The 18,421-nt window shown below is 41.6% G+C and overlaps 1 long non-coding RNA gene across 1 annotated transcript in view; it reads right to left on the minus strand.

Moving 5' to 3' along the window:
• Positions 1 to 11,756: 11,756 nt before the first annotated feature.
• The window catches only part of LOC139748002 (uncharacterized), a 136,010-nt gene continuing 129,345 nt past the window's right edge, over positions 11,757 to 18,421 (minus strand). Inside the window, exon 4 of the long non-coding RNA XR_011712504.1 lies at positions 11,757 to 13,867. This is a non-coding gene — a long non-coding RNA (uncharacterized lncRNA). The remainder of the gene's footprint in view (positions 13,868 to 18,421) is intronic.

Here is an 18,421-nt window from a genome sequence, read left to right on the forward strand (position 1 = left end):
GAACAACGGTCTCTTACATTTGTTAAATATTCTAGAAATATCTAAAATCTCATAGAATTAACTACTGCCAATGGTTTTATCTATCGTTGTGTAACCTGACTATTGTGTCTTTAACATTGAGCAATATTACGTATCATCAAGTCACTAATACCGGACCACACTCAGCCACTGGAAGATGATGTTACACACAAACTGGAACAAAGAAGGTCTAGCACACAAGATTCATCATCGTCGCTCGTGCAGGCTTCCTACTGTCTACGATTCGTGACTCAGATTTCCATAAGAGACAACGAGCTGAGCACAACAACCTCATTCTTACCAACATCTCATACATGTTACATTCCAGTCCTGACAACACCCGGCTCACGAACCATCGATAACTCGGCTGATTTTCTGAAAATGTTCTGCTTCTGTCTCGAGATGGCCACACGTCTCCCCTGGGCAGCTCTCCGGCTCAAAACTCAAAGCATGACCTCCCAGTGTTTTCTTATTCCAGACTAACTCCTGAGTCGACACCTCGGAGACCTCACATTTACTGGCAGGTGCGGCACTTCATATTACAACTCGAGTCATGTACCAACCAGTTTTTGCCACAGTTCAGAGCTGCTTCAGTTGATGTGACTTCTAAGAATGTATCGTAACTCCTCCACTAGACTTGAACTAGGACGAACCGGATGACTCCCCTCCTGGAATGTTCTTCACTAACAATAGTCAACATCCAGACCGCAAGAACTGAATCATATGTCGTGTGAGGGCGAGGACCACATGCATAGTGAGAGTGAATATGGTTTCAGATTTATCATGAGCACCTGAAGAAGGTGTTGAAGACTGTTCAGTTGGAGGAAGTACATCAGCTTGATGTTGGTGGCCTTAATGACCTTGGTAGATGATAAGCTTGAAACCTAAGTAACCAAACAGCCAACCAGTCTGAGAGGCAGCTATGGTCCTGAGGCACGATAGGCCTGGCTGTGGTGGTTCAGATGAGACGTGCAGATGGATTGGCCACTTGTCTAATAAAGATCACCGTTTGCCATAACAGCTTGATACCATACCAAACACCTTCGTGATCTCTATAATTTTTCCTTTAGTTTACACATTGCCACACAAGAATACACACACACACACACATACACACACTCATATATATATATATATATCTATATATATATATATATATATATATATATATATATATATATATATATATATATATATATATAAGGAAAAAATAGATACTAAGAGAAAATACGTTATATCAGAGGCTTCGTACAAACACTAGCTGCCGGTAACTGCAAGTCAATAGGCTGTTCAGTATTCATACAAAGTTAATGGCTTTTGTCGGATTGTGTCCTCATCTCACAGTCAGCTCAACTCTACTTCATCGACGGCAACTATTGTTATGTGACGTGTGTTTTGTCGCATGTATGATAAAGAAATGTAGTTTCCATTCTCCTCTATATAAGACAGTAACATGGCTGTTTGTGTACACGAACTAGCGTCTATTATAGACATGGGTGATGGTGGGAGAGGCGTATACACACACAATTCCTAGCTGAAACATTAATGCTGACTCCATTCGTCACGGATCAGTTTTATTGACACATGTTCCGTTGTGCTGTTCGCACTAAATGCTATACATAATTGGCGACCTTAATGACTTTTGTAAGTCCGATCGGCTTTATTAGAGAAAGATAACTGAAATACGACCTGGTGTTCATTCAAATCGCCCACAGAATTAGATATATCATATATGGGTAAATTTTTAGTATCATATCTTTTGTCCTTACCTACTACGTACAGCCTCTAGCATTACTAAAGACAACGACAACTGAACTTAAGGCATTAACAAGGCGTCCTTTGCCCTCGGCCATCACGTGCCACCTTCCTACCCACAGTAAATCCTTATTTCAATCCAGAGGCGCCGGTGATGCGACTCACTGGTGCCTTAAACTTAACACTATAAAATGTTTAGGGAAATGGCCTTTACAAGTTTACACAACAACCAGTAAATACTGAGTATTTATGTTTACGCTGAACCGCATAGGACTTGTGAAGTTGCTGGCATTTTTTCGTATCCAGTAACACCTGACTCTGAATCTATCTCTTCTTGCTTAACATTTATGGTTTTATCATCTTTGTTCTAAACTGATGAGAGTATTTGCACCTCTCGTAAAGTCTATACCATAACTTACGTCTTTTGATATACCTTTGACCATCAGTTAGCAAAAAGTAAAATACTTGAGCAACATGTGGACTGTGAGACGTTTAAAAAGACACATAGCAAGCTGCTGGAAAGAAATTCAAAGGAATGCACCGAGAATAGTATCAGAGTTGAGTGGAATGAGCTGCGATAGAATGAGGAAAGCTCTAACCTGCCCACACTCGAGGAAAGAAGAGTTCAGGAGTATATGATAACGACATGAGCGATGTGGATGTAAAGCACTTCTTCATGTTAGACGAGAATCAAGAGCAAGATGACAGGAGAGGGTAGCAAGGGACATGATGAAGCATATCTTCAGCAGCATGACAGTGGACTCAGGGAACAAGTTAAGTGAACAACAAGTAAATGCGACCACCATCGGAATGTTGAAGGAAAGTCTATAGCAATAAAACAAGAATACGATGAGGACGCCCGCGAGTGTAAGTTTCTATTTCCGTATACATGAAAAACTCAGCACAAACAGGTAGTAACACACACACACACACCAGATGGGTGGAGGCCGAGACCCTTAACATGGCCGGCCCCATCTCTGGGGACCCCCATAAACTAATTACACCCACGACAATGTACACAGCTGTACGTGCGGCGACACAGACTCAGGACAACATTACGACTCACTACCTCACACGACTCTTGTACTCCTTCGTTCATTTACCTGCTTGTTTACTCACTCCTTGTCTCTCTTACTGACTCCCATGACCCCTCACGTCCCAGGGTCGGCGACCCCCTCATGACTACAGAGACTCGTTATGACACGCCTGGGAAGGACCCGCTAAGCGACCCATCGGATAAGGCATCAACATGCATGACCCACCATCAGTCCCAGCACAGTAATGAGCAGAAGTGAGGTAGTGCTGGGAGGTCACTATGCAGTGTCGTGTACCAGGACGAGGCCAGACGATGTAACGGTTGGGTGCTCGGTGTACAGTGAAGTGTAATGATCACACAATGTGACGTACAGACGAACACTTGCCTGTTATGCAGGACGCTTGTCACTGGAATAATGATTATCTTGGTTTAGAAAAGATGGGATAGTGAGACAGAAATTTGTAGGCCATATCATTTTTCTATGATGTTACATATAAAAGTCTGGTAGATTTGTCACACAAAATCTTTTCTTATTTAAATCCATGTCGTCTCCCACTCAGGAACTTTATCCCATACAAGTTTTCCTCTAACAATTTTCCAATTATCTTCTCCAGCATCTTAAAGGTTAAGCTCGTGAGTGATATATACTTCAGGGCCGTTTCTCTGTCACCTATTGAGCAATGATACATCGGAATATTTCCTTCATTTAGGGACATCTTATACAGCATCATCAATGGTTTGACTGGGATCTCTGTGCACCAACGGGGCCATGGGCTTTGTAATGGTCTAATTCCTTCGTGAGTCTACTGACTTACATAGTATTAATGTGAGTATTTTCTGAACCATCTTGCTCTTCCCTGGTAATGGCACCTTCGAGTCCTTGAACGTACAAATACTCTAAATGTTTTCGGTCATTTGCTCGCATATGTTTTCCTATGTGTCAATAACTTTCATGTCTAAGTCCTTTCATCTAGTAATCTAATTTCTTACTATTAATCTGACTATTATATATTTCTGAAATACATCTGGATTTTGTTTTTCTATTAATTGTTTTTTCCATACTTTGTCTACTGCTCCCATCACCTGATGCAGCTATTTTTGTCTCTTGTATTTGTCCAATGGAGCGTCACTCACAAGTTTCCTATATCTTCTGTATTTGTTCTGTCTTCCTCCCTCTCTCTACTGCAGCTCCTCTTAAACAATTCCTTTAATCTTTCTCTGTTCCCCTTCTCACCACATGTTACTGTTGGTACATACAACTCTTCGTTCTAGTTGCACATTTCACAAAATCTAATATAACTTTGTTCTACGTCCCGGTGATGGAATTTGGCATTCCAGTGTGTGTGTGTGTGTGTGTGTGTGTGTGTGTGTGTGTGAATCTGTTTACAAAATCATTTTCCTCTCACCAGAATGTATATAACGATACACGTACTGTCAGTAAGGCAAGTAAGTGTGAATACCAGAAATCAAACGCGTCTGAATATTCCTCAGTTTACAGGAGACACGTAGCCATGTGTTGGTCCATCTGTTGAGGCGGCTAGCATGCGGAGCACCCATGAAGTGAGAGTGTTATCTTCTCGTCCCACTCCAGTCCCAACCGTCCAAACATCCCTGTCATTACCAAGTACATTACTACCCCACAATGGCATCAGGACCAGAATGGCCACACACCACCACAAGGTACCATTGTGTGGCTCCTCACCACAACAGCAATAATCTCAGAACCCACCTCAGGATGAGAGAGTAACCCTCGTGTTATGATAGCCAGCAAACCATCCCCGGAGTTACGTCTCACGTGAACGACCGAAGCAAATGTTCGAGACACTTCCAAGACGAGACAAAAATGGATTGTTAGCATAAGACTCCGAAACACGTTCTCTCGGCCTGCTCCCCTCACCTCACCGGCTCACAGTGACATTTTTCTCTATTTTTGTCAGAAAGATACTTTTCTTCCCCTTATTAACACCTCCTCGGGTGGTGAGGGAGCAGAGAGGGGAGGGGATCATTTGGGGTGTTCCTTTGATGAAATAATTTAATTCCGCAGCTTATTTGCCTCCGTTTCCTCCGGGTTTCGAGATCGGATCTATTCCTCTGGTCTTTGTTTTCCTGTTTACTTATTCATCAGTGTTTGTTTTCTACGTATTCTGATATCTTAAGTGTTTTCTTACACTTAGATTCTATGTCTCATAAGTAACATATAATATGTGTAGTCATGACAGCGACCCGGTCCACAAATGACTTTACCATTACGTTTTGACGAGCAAATAGCAAACAGCGTCTTTGTTTGAAATTAAATATTCGTAGTAAAAAGAATTACAAAGTAAAAAAAACAATGTACAGTTCTGAATATTTGATAATTACTGTTTGTACGTCGCTCAAGGTCAACTTACACAAAACAGGGAAAGCTATCAAACATCAATCACTACAAGGTTACAAAATTATACCTATAATTTTCATTCGTCATATAAATCACCATGAGATGATATTCTACTGAAGATATAGTAAGACTGGATACAATTTGTGCTTATTATGTACTACGCCCACCAACTCAAACACACACACACACACACACACACACACACACGCGCGCGCACATTTCAAACGAGGATACACTTGAGGAGGTGAATGTAATTTGTTGCAGGATACTCATACTAGAAGCCCAGGAGGAGCCATTACTAGCAGCTAGGGAAGGGGAAGATACCTCAGAGAACACTGAAATTAATCCGGTGGAAGTGATGGAGCTCATGAAGGACCTTGACCCGTACAGACCTCAAGGTCCAAATGGCATCTCACCATCTGTCCCCTGAGAGTGTGGGGAAACCCTTGCCAAACCTTTGGTGATATTGTGCAAAATATCCATGACTGAAGAACTGTTGTAACGGAACGGACGAGAGCCAACGGTGCACCATCATATATGCAAATAATGTGAGAAAGAATAACCCTGACTGAGGGCCAGTACCCATGTAACGAGCAGTACCTGCAAGATGCTCGGGAAGTTAATTACAGGATGAAGTATGTGACGATCTGCAAGCAACGACACACAACAAAGGGGATAAATGAGTGGAATGTATTAGATTATCAGGAGGCCTTTGATTATGTCCCCCACAGAAGATTAATGAAGCAGAACATGGAAATTGGGGGTCAAAGGAGGTCTCCTAAAATGGATTAACAGCGACTTGACTGGGAAGGAACACAGAAAATGTGTCAGAAGCTTCTTAAGCTGGGCATTGGTGAATAAGCTTGAACTATGAAGGAAGTACGAAGTAGCAGAGGTGGCCACGTCCTGCTAACTTCATAGACAAGTTGCAGCCGTGATAAAGACGGATGGGCAATGTAAATCATCAAAGACCAACCTTAAGAACTCTTCGTGTTTGGTGTTACTGGAGCACATTCTGTCCTCATTGTGAACTGCAAAAAGATTTAGTCTGGAGCAAAGAATGACATCAATACGGTCAGATTATTGCCTTTCCTCACCAGTTGTATGTGTGTGTGTTTGTGCGAGGTCAGAGATAAGGTGTAAAGGTCTGTGTGTTTGTGTTAGGAGGTGAAACTTTGTGCATTGTTTACAACTAATGGATTTCTTTCGTGAAACTGTTGTGTATTGTAAAGTTTCAATGAACTAAATTAGATTATCTGAACCCTTCCTGAACTGCAATCACCCCTTCATATATATATATATATATATATATATATATATATATATATATATATATATATATATATAGATAGATAGATAGATAGATATAGATATATATAATATCATGGAAAAGACTAGATAAGAATCATACTCAATTCCTTGTTTAACCGCTGGGAATATTTATAATACATTTAGCAGGTTGATCACCCTATAGTCAGTGTCTCTCTGAACGAACTTCATTAATCACTGCAGCGGTTAATAACTCATAAAAAGCCTTTAATTCCTCGCTATAATAATTCCGGAAGCCTGCGTCTGCTGGGCTCTGTTGTTTTCAGATAATTATGTTGATGTTTTGTGAGGAGTTATGTGACAGCGGATTTAATTTACATGATTGGCTCGGCTCTCACAGTCACCACATGAACTCAACCGAGGTCAAAGGTCGTCGACACCCGGCCACTTACTAGACTGCACAGCTTCTGTCTACACATTCATGTAGGAGGCGTTTTATATGAGGCAAAGTTCAGAACAATATTTTAGCAAAAGTTTTATCTAGATAAAATGATAGCTGCGCCTGTCAGCTGTAGTCTTAAACTGCACACACACACACACACACACACACACACACACACACACACACACACACACATACATTCTGTAAAGCTGTATCTTCTTCCTTAGATGTCAGGGGGTAGAGCGTCGTCAGGGAACTCATGTATAAGACTCCATCGTGTTCTCACAAATCTCAGACACCGGAGTTTATCATCCATTCATGTATCTATTCTTGTATGTCTGTGGCTACGTCAACTGTGCGTGTGTGCTGGAGGTTAGGGGTTCTTGCTCTGGGTAACTGCCTGCAGGATCACCAGGACCCAGTAACTGTAGGGAAACTTGGGAAACAACTGTAATGTGGTACGTCTACTGATGGTCAATGGAGAGGATCGTTCAGTGAATATCAAAGCCAAAAACTATACAGATTTCTGTACCATATAACTGCAGAGGTTTTGTAACATAAGTAATGACTGTGGGATGTATGATACAAAGGTACAATATTTAGACAGAATGAAATTAATGTGTCTATTAGCAACAGAAGCTCTTGGATAGGAAAGTGAAAGCCCTTCAGTCCAAGTAAATATTAGAAGTATACACTGAGGGGTTAGTTTCTATTATCATTATCAAAGATAATCTTATGCGCATCTAATTGTATCAGCGTATTTCTTAATTAAGAAATAGTTCTTTTGCTTTTGAAATATTAAGCAGGGTTAATTTGCATAATCAAGAAACATTGAGATAATAAGTATTAATTAGACTCGATTGTAACGACGACATTGGATCATGTTTGCTGTTGACTGAGGTGACTGAGGTAACGTGGGGTGTTGACTGACACGAGTGGGATCATACCACAACTGTAGACTGAGATAAGTCTTCTCATCAGCATCTTGATCGTAAGTTGGTTCATAGCCTAAGTTTGGATCATGTTCAAGTGGAGGCGATTAACTGAGGACGGCAGAATCTGAAGAACGGAAACTGGTGAAATTTGTTCCTTTCTTTTAAACACTTGGAGGAAAAAGTTTGGGAGGGGGGGCGCTGTGTGTATCGGGTAGCTGTCGATGCCGACATTCTTGCGGTCCGGGGGGGGGGGGGGGGGTCATGTGGCATGTCGCAGAGGGGGCGACCCCCCTTCGCTGTTAAAGCATTCCTGGCGGAGAAACCAGAAGCCTGTAGCACACGCTAATGAGACGTTTTGCAAGCAAAAGAGACCGTCTTCCTCGTGTCAGCGCCGTGTGATTGAAAGCTTATCTTTCGAAGTTCAGCTGCGTTGCACATAATACATCTCTCATACGGGGTTGATTTAGGAACTTTTGATGACTGATAGGAATGACGTAAATACGAGTACGTACGATGACTGAACACATCAGACCAGGATATTGTGTTAACATAATAAAGACAGACAAAATCCTCACCCATGCACAGGTAAAGAGATATTCCACCTCCATCTGACATTCCCTTCCCTGAATCACCCGTTCAGGAAGTCTGCAGTTGTCCTCACTGGCAGTATAAGTGACACTTGATGATGAACTTAATTTTCAAATTAACGTTTAAACAAAGTCATATACGATGAAGTTGGCAGGAGCTTCCTTTCCCATGCTGTCACAAAGCTCACCATCACCACTATGATCATCACCATGACACTAGCCACAGCAGCAACAGTACTGTGACTCTTGTGCTCAGCAGATAATCTGCTGCACGAGCGCCTCTCTGATCGCTCGTAGCCTCTGTTTTATGTCTTTTAGTACCATTTATTTTTCTTTGGTACACAGGTTTCCGTTCACACATGCATCCAGTCGCATGAAAAGTATACCTATTGTTCATCTGAAGCGTTGACAGTTTTTTTTTTTTACTTTTAAAAGTTTGAGTTTTCTTGTGATGCTTTTGAGGCGTCCACTATACTTTGTGTAAGATGGTGTACACGAAATTTTCTCATCATTTGTTTGTGCTGTTGTACGTACGGCTGTACACTGTACATCATCACATTAGAAAAGTACAGGAAGAATATCTATACAAAGTAAGAGATGCTCTTACACAGGTCTAGCATACGTCTGAATGATGTTGTGGAGGCGGTGTGTACCCAGTCCACCTACTGACATCTGAAAACAAATGTTCATCATAGATGAATTAAGACGGAGTCCGCAACCTTGCCTTCCTCCCCGTATGAACTCCAGCCTAGCTCTCTGGCTCTCAGCCGCTGGCTTCGCAACGTAATCGCTCGCTGTTCACATGAATCTATAGACTTATTGAGATAATATGTGAAAAACGACACATAGCCTTGATAAAACTGAGAATTTTCGTTTGAATCAGTTTCACAGAGCGAGACTTTGTTTAGATTTTGCTATAGAAATATAGAAGAAAAAGTTAAGCAGTTTGTTGGATTTTAGAAAGTCTGGTTTGGTATCTTAACCAAGGTTTGAGTGTCGTGTTTGTGGGTTTGTGGGAAGAGGAAAACCTGTACATGAATGTGGGCATTTGATGTAGCTTAACTTTTTCTTTATGTCTAGTTCTTGTTTTTGTAAATTACTGTACTGGGATTAAGGAGTGTTTTGGCCAACCCCCCAGACAGAATGATAATAATAATGATGGTGATAATAATGATAATAATAATGATAATAATAATAATAATGATAATAATAATATGAATGAGAATAACATCGATACGCTCATCACCGCTGCAGCACCACTCTAATACTAATGTCATACAAACGTCAAAGAAAATGGTTATCAAACATGGATAAATGGAAGTCAGACTCAGATTACTTCATTCGTCGTGTTAATTTGACGCTGGTAATTATATACATCAGCACACTCAGAGAAACACACATATATACACACACACGCACTCGCCCTGGACTTCCAGGATCTCAGCAGGTGGCAGCAGGTGGCTCAGCTAAGCCCAGGGAGGGAGGTGTCAACAGCAGGTGGCAGCACCTGGCGGCCATGACAAGTGCACGTCAGACCACATGGCTTAGCGCACCACCACACTCACCCCCTCCCCCCCGGGGTCCTCCACCACCCACCCCGGGGTCCTCCACCACCACCACACCCCCGGGGTCCTCCACCACCACCACCACACACACCCCCCCGGGGTCCTCCACCACCACCACACACAACCCCCGGGGTCCTCCACCACCACCACACACACCCCCCCCGGGGTCCTCCACCACCACCACCACCCCCCCCCGGGGTCCTCCACCACCACCACACACAACCCCCCCGGGGTCCTCCACCACCACCACACACAACCCCCCCGGGGTCCTCCACCACCACCACACACAACCCCCCCGGGGTCCTCCACCACCACCACACACAACCCCCCGGGGTCCTCCACCACCACCACCACACTCACCCCCCCGGGGTCCCTCTCCAGGCCAAAGTTGTGAACATATTACCGAGCATAAGTTACCGATATGATCTTTGCTTCTCGCGTTTGATACAATCTAATATTTCTGTGCAAAGTTTGAAACATCACATCTAAATGCTAATTACTACATCACAATCTAAAAGATACATCAGACACAGTTATATCCCAGCTACCTACATTCTAGAACTTTAAAATTATTAGTTGCACACACACACACACACACACACACACACACACACACACACACACACACACACCTATTTTCAGTTTAAAAGATAAAGAAACTTCCAGTGAAAATTACAAATACTAATTACAAAAAGTCAGAGAAAGGTGAACAAAGGATTAAGATACAGTCAATAAGTTAAGAAAAAGAAGAGGCAGGAAGGAAGGAACTACAGAAGAAAGAAAATAAAGTTGTTGGAAGAATGTGATCACAGATCGTTGTACAGGGATGGAGAAGGAAATAACAAGTAAGAGGAAATGAAGACGTAATCAGGGGAGAATGTGAGAATTATCCTTCGTCTTAAACACTAGACAACTTCTCAAGTGTTCGAGAAGAATATGAAATGAGGCATTACTGTCCACCCTGGCGGGGGACGTGGGTGGGCGACAGACATGTGGGACAAGTATAATGAACACAAGAATTAACCATGAAACAATCAGACATTTTCTTCATACTTAGTTAGCAAGATCAACATCCTCATCTATTCATTAACAGTTCTCGTATCAGATTAGAAAACCAATCACAAGAGAAGAAAAAGCAGAAAAGCATTTAATAAAAACCTTGAAGAAAAATTACTAAAATAACACGAAAGAGAACAACAGTAAGTGAAGTAGAGGACGAGAGGGAAGAAGATTGGTCATGTTATGAGACCTTAAACAATATGCAGCAGAGGTCATCATGCATTGCATCATCACAGGCTCACCACCTCTAACGGAATTAATACTGATGTTTTTTTCGGGAGTGCCAATAAAAGGTCTTGGGTTGAGGGAAGACTGATGGCACGTGATCAGTGTGACCACATTGTGATGTCGGAGGAGAGGATGTTGGCTGCCAGATCTAAGATAAGATATCCTACTGGAGAACACAACAACCCAAGGCAGTCTTGACTGTGGCTCCAGAACCTGTCTTATCCTTGGGAGGATAGAGCCATTACTCGCACTCTATCTACCGCATCTTTTGGCACAAATTTCCTCTTTTATATAGAGTTACGTGCGCACAGCGGAAAGGTTTTGATTGGGTGTATTATGTTCATTATGAAAGAACAGGAGATATATGTTCTTCGGGTAATGAGACTGTGTGGAACAAAACAAACGTGATCCCATCACAGTCGGTGTTCATCACTGTTTATATGTAAAGGTTAAAATTTTAGCTCATTATTATATTCTTACATCTCGAGAAGATACAAATGACACGGGAGTCGACTGTTTTCTTTTAATCAGAATAAACATGATTTATTTTCTTTATCTGTACGTCTGTTACAAGGTAAGGCAACAGATTGAACCATCACTGGATGACTACCTCTCCCAACGAACATAAACCCACCTAAGGTAATTATCTAGCCTCACGAGAGCATTCTAATTTCCATATATAATTTCCAAGCTCAGAGACACGGAAGTAATAAGATTTTTTCTTCCTTACGAAAATTCTACTTCTTTTAGAAGAGCATCACAGAACTTACTAATCATGTGTATCAAGATAATTGCAATTAAAGGTTATATTCCTCAACATTGGCGTAGTTACTGAACTTTGAAGTAATCTTCTCGCCGACAGATGGTCCGGAGAGAGGCACATGTACGGACATGATACATGGAGAAGTAGAACGATTTAGTATTAGACAGACACAAACAATAATGACAAGTGATCTAATACAGGTCAAGTGACTGTCTATCCTATGGAATGATGAGGTGTGCATGTGGTATGACTGGGACACGAAGGGTTTGTGACACACACACACACACACAACCAGACGGCAAACCTAGTCATCCTGAAATACATACAGATCATACTAGACAAAATACAATACAATGCAATGCTGTCTACATCATTGGACTATAAGAGTTACGTTAATGTATTATGAACTTTGCAGATATTCAATCTATTGATGACAGTATTCTCCAGTAAACTTGTTCGATTAGTCTTGTAGATTTACACAGTAGGTAACTGTCTGGCCTCCCTCTCCCTTCATCAATATTCTACATTCAGTTCCGAGCTTTTGCTTTCATTCTCAACGCTGGGTCTCCACATGTCTTTTTGTTTTTACTCAGTACTGTCTCTTCAGTATCATCTATCTACTCAGTACTGTCTCTTCAGTATCATCTATCTACTCAGTACTATCTCTTCAGTATCATCTATCTACTCAGTACTATCTCTTCAGTATCATCTATCTACTCAGTACTGTCTCTTCAGTATCATCTATCTACTCAGTACTGTCTCTTCAGTATCATCTATCTACTCAGTACTATCTCTTCAGTATCATCTATCTACTCAGTACTGTCTCTTCAGTATCATCTATCTACTCAGTACTGTCTCTTCAGTATCATCTATCTACTCAGTACTATCTCTTCAGTATCATCTACCTACTTGCATCATAATTCTTCAGCTGTCTCCCTCAATTTTGTCTCATTTTCAACTCCTTGTCATCAACCCAATTATCAATTTCCAATACTCACAACTTGTTTACCTTATTCTCCTTTTCATCAATAGGTTCTAATCCAAAGTTTCAGCATCGCTTGATATCATGCTGCTGTAGTCCAAACCTCTTCCTCACTTAGGTTTCTCCTATATTTCATCTCAACAAGATTTCTATTCACAAAATTTTGATTTTAATCCAGACGTTTTGCTTTTACCTCCAAGTCATGTTTAGACACTCAAGATTCAGCTCACATTTTCAATAACTTGTCCCGGACGCAAACACAACTCAGGCATTTCATTTATGCACAGTTCCCTTGTCAGTGTATTGATATATGCCAACCATGTACTGCTGTCACAGGAACAGCTGCTGGCGCATCTTCAGTTCCCAGGGAGATGAAGCGGATAATGGAGATCTTTAATACTTTTGATTTGAAATGTAAAGTAATTAAGTACATACGAGTTCTCTCTCAAATGTAAATGAAGAACAGAGAAACTTTACAGTGAATATGCTTTCATTAACATTAACATTTTGAAAGATGGTGAGGGTCATAAAGAATTATAGCCTCAGACACCTATAATAAAGAAAGTTTTTGCCCATGCATAAATAGACAAACATACGGACAGAAAAACTCTCATACATCGTACATACAGACAGACAGACACACACACATGCGGTTCTCTCAATACTTTCCTCAAAACAAGGGAAATTCCTGAACGTGAACCAAAAGTACAGTTTCAGCAAAGTGCCGAAAAATTTAGACATGAAAGCATTCCTTTGATGAAGAGTTGGAGGACCAGTTCGGTAGCTCTCCTCTGTGAAGTTTGTTGCATTTTTTCGTCTCGATCTTCAGTCAACATCAAGGGGCCAGAAAACTGCCAAAATAATTAAAGGAAACTCGGTAACACCCAGGCAGCTGCTGTTACCTGCGAGAAATGGTCAGCTTAATTGTATAAGTGAAGCTTTGTTGAAGGTCGGGGACACACCAGAGCAACTGGCGTACTTTATGGACAAAATCTGAGAAACAAAGTTATAGTGGGCTTCATTACTCTATATACCGGTCGACTGTCTTCAACACATTATCTTCGGGACAACAAGTAACGGATTACTAATAATTACATACAAATTTGCGGTAATTACAATGATTAATATTTGCAGTACTATGCTATTTTCATGCTAGATCCTTATTGAGCATGATGTACAACATTTATAATGAGATTTCAAAGCAAATATATGGCCTTATGAATAAAAGAAACTAATCATAAATCCAGGTAATGTTAAGGGTAATTTTTTACATCAAAAACCTATGAAACTTTCAGTACGAAATGAAATTTAGAAAACCAGGTGTTGGGGATTCACTATAACTGGAAATCAAAATCCTTTAACTGAAAGAGGAATGGAACGTCGACTGACTCAGGGAAAATATATATTCCCACAGCTTAACGACGCACAACACGTAAACAGGAGGGAAGGAATACGCAGGCAACAATGACACGACGCACTGACGCACATGACATGGCTTCCGTCAGCCTGGTGACGCAGGGAATATCACCACTGTAGATTAATGATACAGTGAGACAGAACCTGGTGACGCAGCGAGTATCACCACTGTAGATTAATGATACAGTGAGACAGAACCTGGTGACGCAGCGAGTATCACCACTGTAGATTAATGATACAGTGAGACAGAACCTGGTGACGCAGCGAGTATCACCACTGTAGATTAATGATACAGCGAGACAGAACACTGAAGCTTTCTTCTAAGTGTAATAGATGTACGGGCAGCAGTAGTGCAAGTGTGATGACGTCTTAGGGACCAAAATCACTCCTGGGTGACACAAGGACTCAGTGAGGCAGCAAAGTCATAGTCTATAATGACATAATGACACATACAAGGAATCAGGAGATGGACTCATATCGGGACATCAAAACGAAAAAAAATGTTACAGAAAATTGTCTTGTAATAAAGTTGCTGGTCGTACCATGGGCTCTGCTAATATCAGATCCCAGTAACCCAAATTCACCCTCATCTCTGAAGGCATTTGTCTCCAGGCAAAATGATCATTATCAATTATAAATATATTTCTGCTTGAAACTCCTTATCCAGTCCTCCCCATTATCCCATGATGATAAATTCCCTAAGTCTAATCAAAAACTTTCATCAAGATTATAAAAAAGTTTATATGTAATATAAAACGCATTATACCCTCTTTATTAAACCCCAAAGGCATTGTCTAGCGTCGGAAATTAATTATCGGGTCTTGAAACCATATTAATTTTAATTACACCCACGAAAGATTCTGGCCAGTACACTATATGTATAGTGTTGAGAGAGAGAGAGAGAGAGAGAGAGAGAGAGAGAGAGAGAGAGGTCACTATATAAACAAGGAAACATTTGTGGGGACAATGTTGTAAATCAAAAACCAAGAACAGGCAAACGAATGGCAATATATGTTGAGTCCAGGTGGAGGACATTGTTGTCCCGACGTGTGCAACGGTGACAAATATCACTTGACATGATGAAACACAGAGGCAAGATATTCGTCGTTTATATAAACTCACATTAATTAATCCAGTCTCCATCCCAACGCTTTATTAATCATTTTCACTCACGCCAGGCATATTGTACACACAAAACCACGTTGTGTGTAGAAAACTTATTTCCTTGTTGGCCGATGAAAATATTTCCAGAACCAACACTATGGTGAAGCTACCCAGCGAATTTTGATGCTTTTGATTCTATTAACCTTTCCGGCCCACCTGGGTCAGGCCCTGTGTACCCGAGCGTTCCCTCCAGGCTGGCTGGTGTTCCGTATATCCTCTCCTCCTCAACCGGCTTCCCAGATCTGTCGCCGTCACCTGACGTCACCCGTGTCAGGATACTGTCTGCCTTTATCCTCTGTTTTCCTTCCATTATCGTGCGTCCAGAGCATCCTACAACACTCGTCTGCTGTATCCTGCACCACTGTACGCCGTCTGTGCTCCCGCCTCCAGAGCATCCTACGACACTCGTCTGCTGTATCCTGCACCACTGTACGCCGTCTGTGCTCCCGCCTCCAGAGCATCCTACAACACTCGTCTGCTGTATCCTGCACCACTGTACGCCCTCTGTGCTCCCGCCTCTATTGTACCTACGTATGTTCATTTTTCGATTCTTGCACATCTGTAGTTTTCCGTCTGCAACACATCTCACTGAGCAGGTGTCATTCCCTTCTTTTGCGTCCTCCTCACCACGTGAGTGCCCACAATAAGTCCTGAAGAGCCAGCCTTCTCTAGTTTCCTGCTGCCACGATAAACTAATTACTCCATATTTCACGTTGAACAATCTGCGGTGAGACCGCATCCCCGTAACTGCTGCCTTGCTCTGTTTGGCTTCGCTAAATGATTTGTTGCCGACGCTGAATTCTGAGCTAATATTAGCTCTTGTTCCCAGATACGTTGTAATCTTTTTCTCACACAAGGGATGTTATTGGGGTTCCAGTCACTTAATTCAGAATTACAAAATGCTTGGATTACCGGTAATGCCTGAGGCTTATTAATCATTCCAGGCAAAACAATTGTGAATATAAACTTTCTAAATACTGAATCTACCGTTTGTGATGAACAATCTAAAATGTTCTTAAAAGCGCCTATGTTGCGCCTAAGCTTTGATAAATGGTTCATTTTTCAAGCGATGAGACGACGTGAATGAGCAACACCAGCACCAAGCTGGCTCGTGCCTCTGTCATGACTGGTGAGCCGCTGCTCCCGGGGAACAACACCTCCTCCCAGTAAATAGCTGACTTTGTCTCAAGAGACTTACTCCATTGTTTGTTTGTGGAAGAAGATGAGAAATTAGACTTCAGAGGAAGATATCTTTTTGACATCCCAGACAAAGACAGCTACTGTGTCAGCACCTTAGGGATGGGCGCCAAGTGGCAGGTAAGGACGGTGTTTGTAGAGTCAACACAGAAGACGAATCGCATGGCAGAGGGTTTGGGCGAGGGTACCCGTCACGTCAAAAGAGCAGCCAGTGTGATCTGTGACCCGCGCAGGACCTGGGTCCTTCACACCACACCCGTCCCAGGCTTGTGTGGCATCCTATACCAAGACTGACCACGGAGGACATGTTCACACAATGTTCTCCTCAAGCGATCTTAAGTTTTACGTAACTGTAGAGTTACATGATCAGAAGTGCGATATATCAGTATAAATCCATGGAATTCGTCGTTTCTTTATTAAAAATAAGATCTTGTGAATTGTCTGTTATTTGTACACAATTTCAATCAGTATTAATAATGAATCTTCTCACAAAGAGAACGCTGAAACGATTTTCATTTGTATATTTCCTGATGTTATCTGAAGTTCATACAGTGAGAAGCGTTCTGTCACGTCAAGACACAATTCAAAACAGCAAAGTTTGATAAAGTTGGCACTCGTTATGAACGTCTAATTTCCATTCTTATTTCTATCACAGTTCAAACTCAAAATAATTATACAAATCTGACTATGTTAATCTCTACCCCACAAAGTCCAACAATCTCTACGCTAACCGTGGCCACACAAAACTTAACAATCTCTCTATGCTAATCACTGCAGTATTATGCATAATAACTCAGGCAAAACTCTGAGATCTTTGGTCTGTTACACTTCTACGTAACTACTGTCTTCCCCGAGGCGTCCATCTGGTACAACGAGGAAAGGTGTTACCACTCTGGTGCGCCACACGTTATACAGGAACCACACATGTTACCACGTCACTCTGGGTAAGACTTTAAGGTAGCGACATTTGTGTATGTTGGTTCTTGCGGATGAAACACACATGAAAATGTCATGTTGTTTTATGATTAGTTTTACTGCAGTCTGAAAAATGTATTTCATAATGTTCTGCTCAATAAATTCTCTTGTGAATTCCACTGAACGAAAATATCGTAGCCTGTTTATACAGCATGTAATATAGTGTTACTGTTGGTGCTGCAGCATTTTAAAGCTGGATTACACAAGGCTCATTTACACTACTTGTAAATTTTACACAGTTTACATTTACAGTGAACCATAATTTGCTTGTGACACTAACTTCTGATTACTGTATCTTTCACTGTTTATCTACATATTCCGTAAAGTAGAGGCTGATCCTGGGGCTTACGAGCAAGATACTTTAATGACTGTGTTGCTGTGCCTACCATTACCATATGAAGAAGCAAGACTACGAGAAAGAACGAGTTAGAGGAGGATGTTTGGACTGAAGGAGTTGATGAAACGCTTCAGCCAGCATGCTTGAGTTGTTGTAAAAATGAAAGTTTGCAGCTAGACCTGGTATGGAGGAGATAACTGGTGCTACAGCCAGTCCAACAATCTACCAGAGAACTGAAACAAGAATTAGCAACATGAAAACAAAAACTTCCCGTTGGACGATACTATGTAGGTGGTATGACGAGTTGACACCAGCG

This window comes from Panulirus ornatus, chromosome 71 (assembly GCF_036320965.1).
Source record: "Panulirus ornatus isolate Po-2019 chromosome 71, ASM3632096v1, whole genome shotgun sequence".
NCBI lineage: Eukaryota > Metazoa > Arthropoda > Malacostraca > Decapoda > Palinuridae > Panulirus > Panulirus ornatus.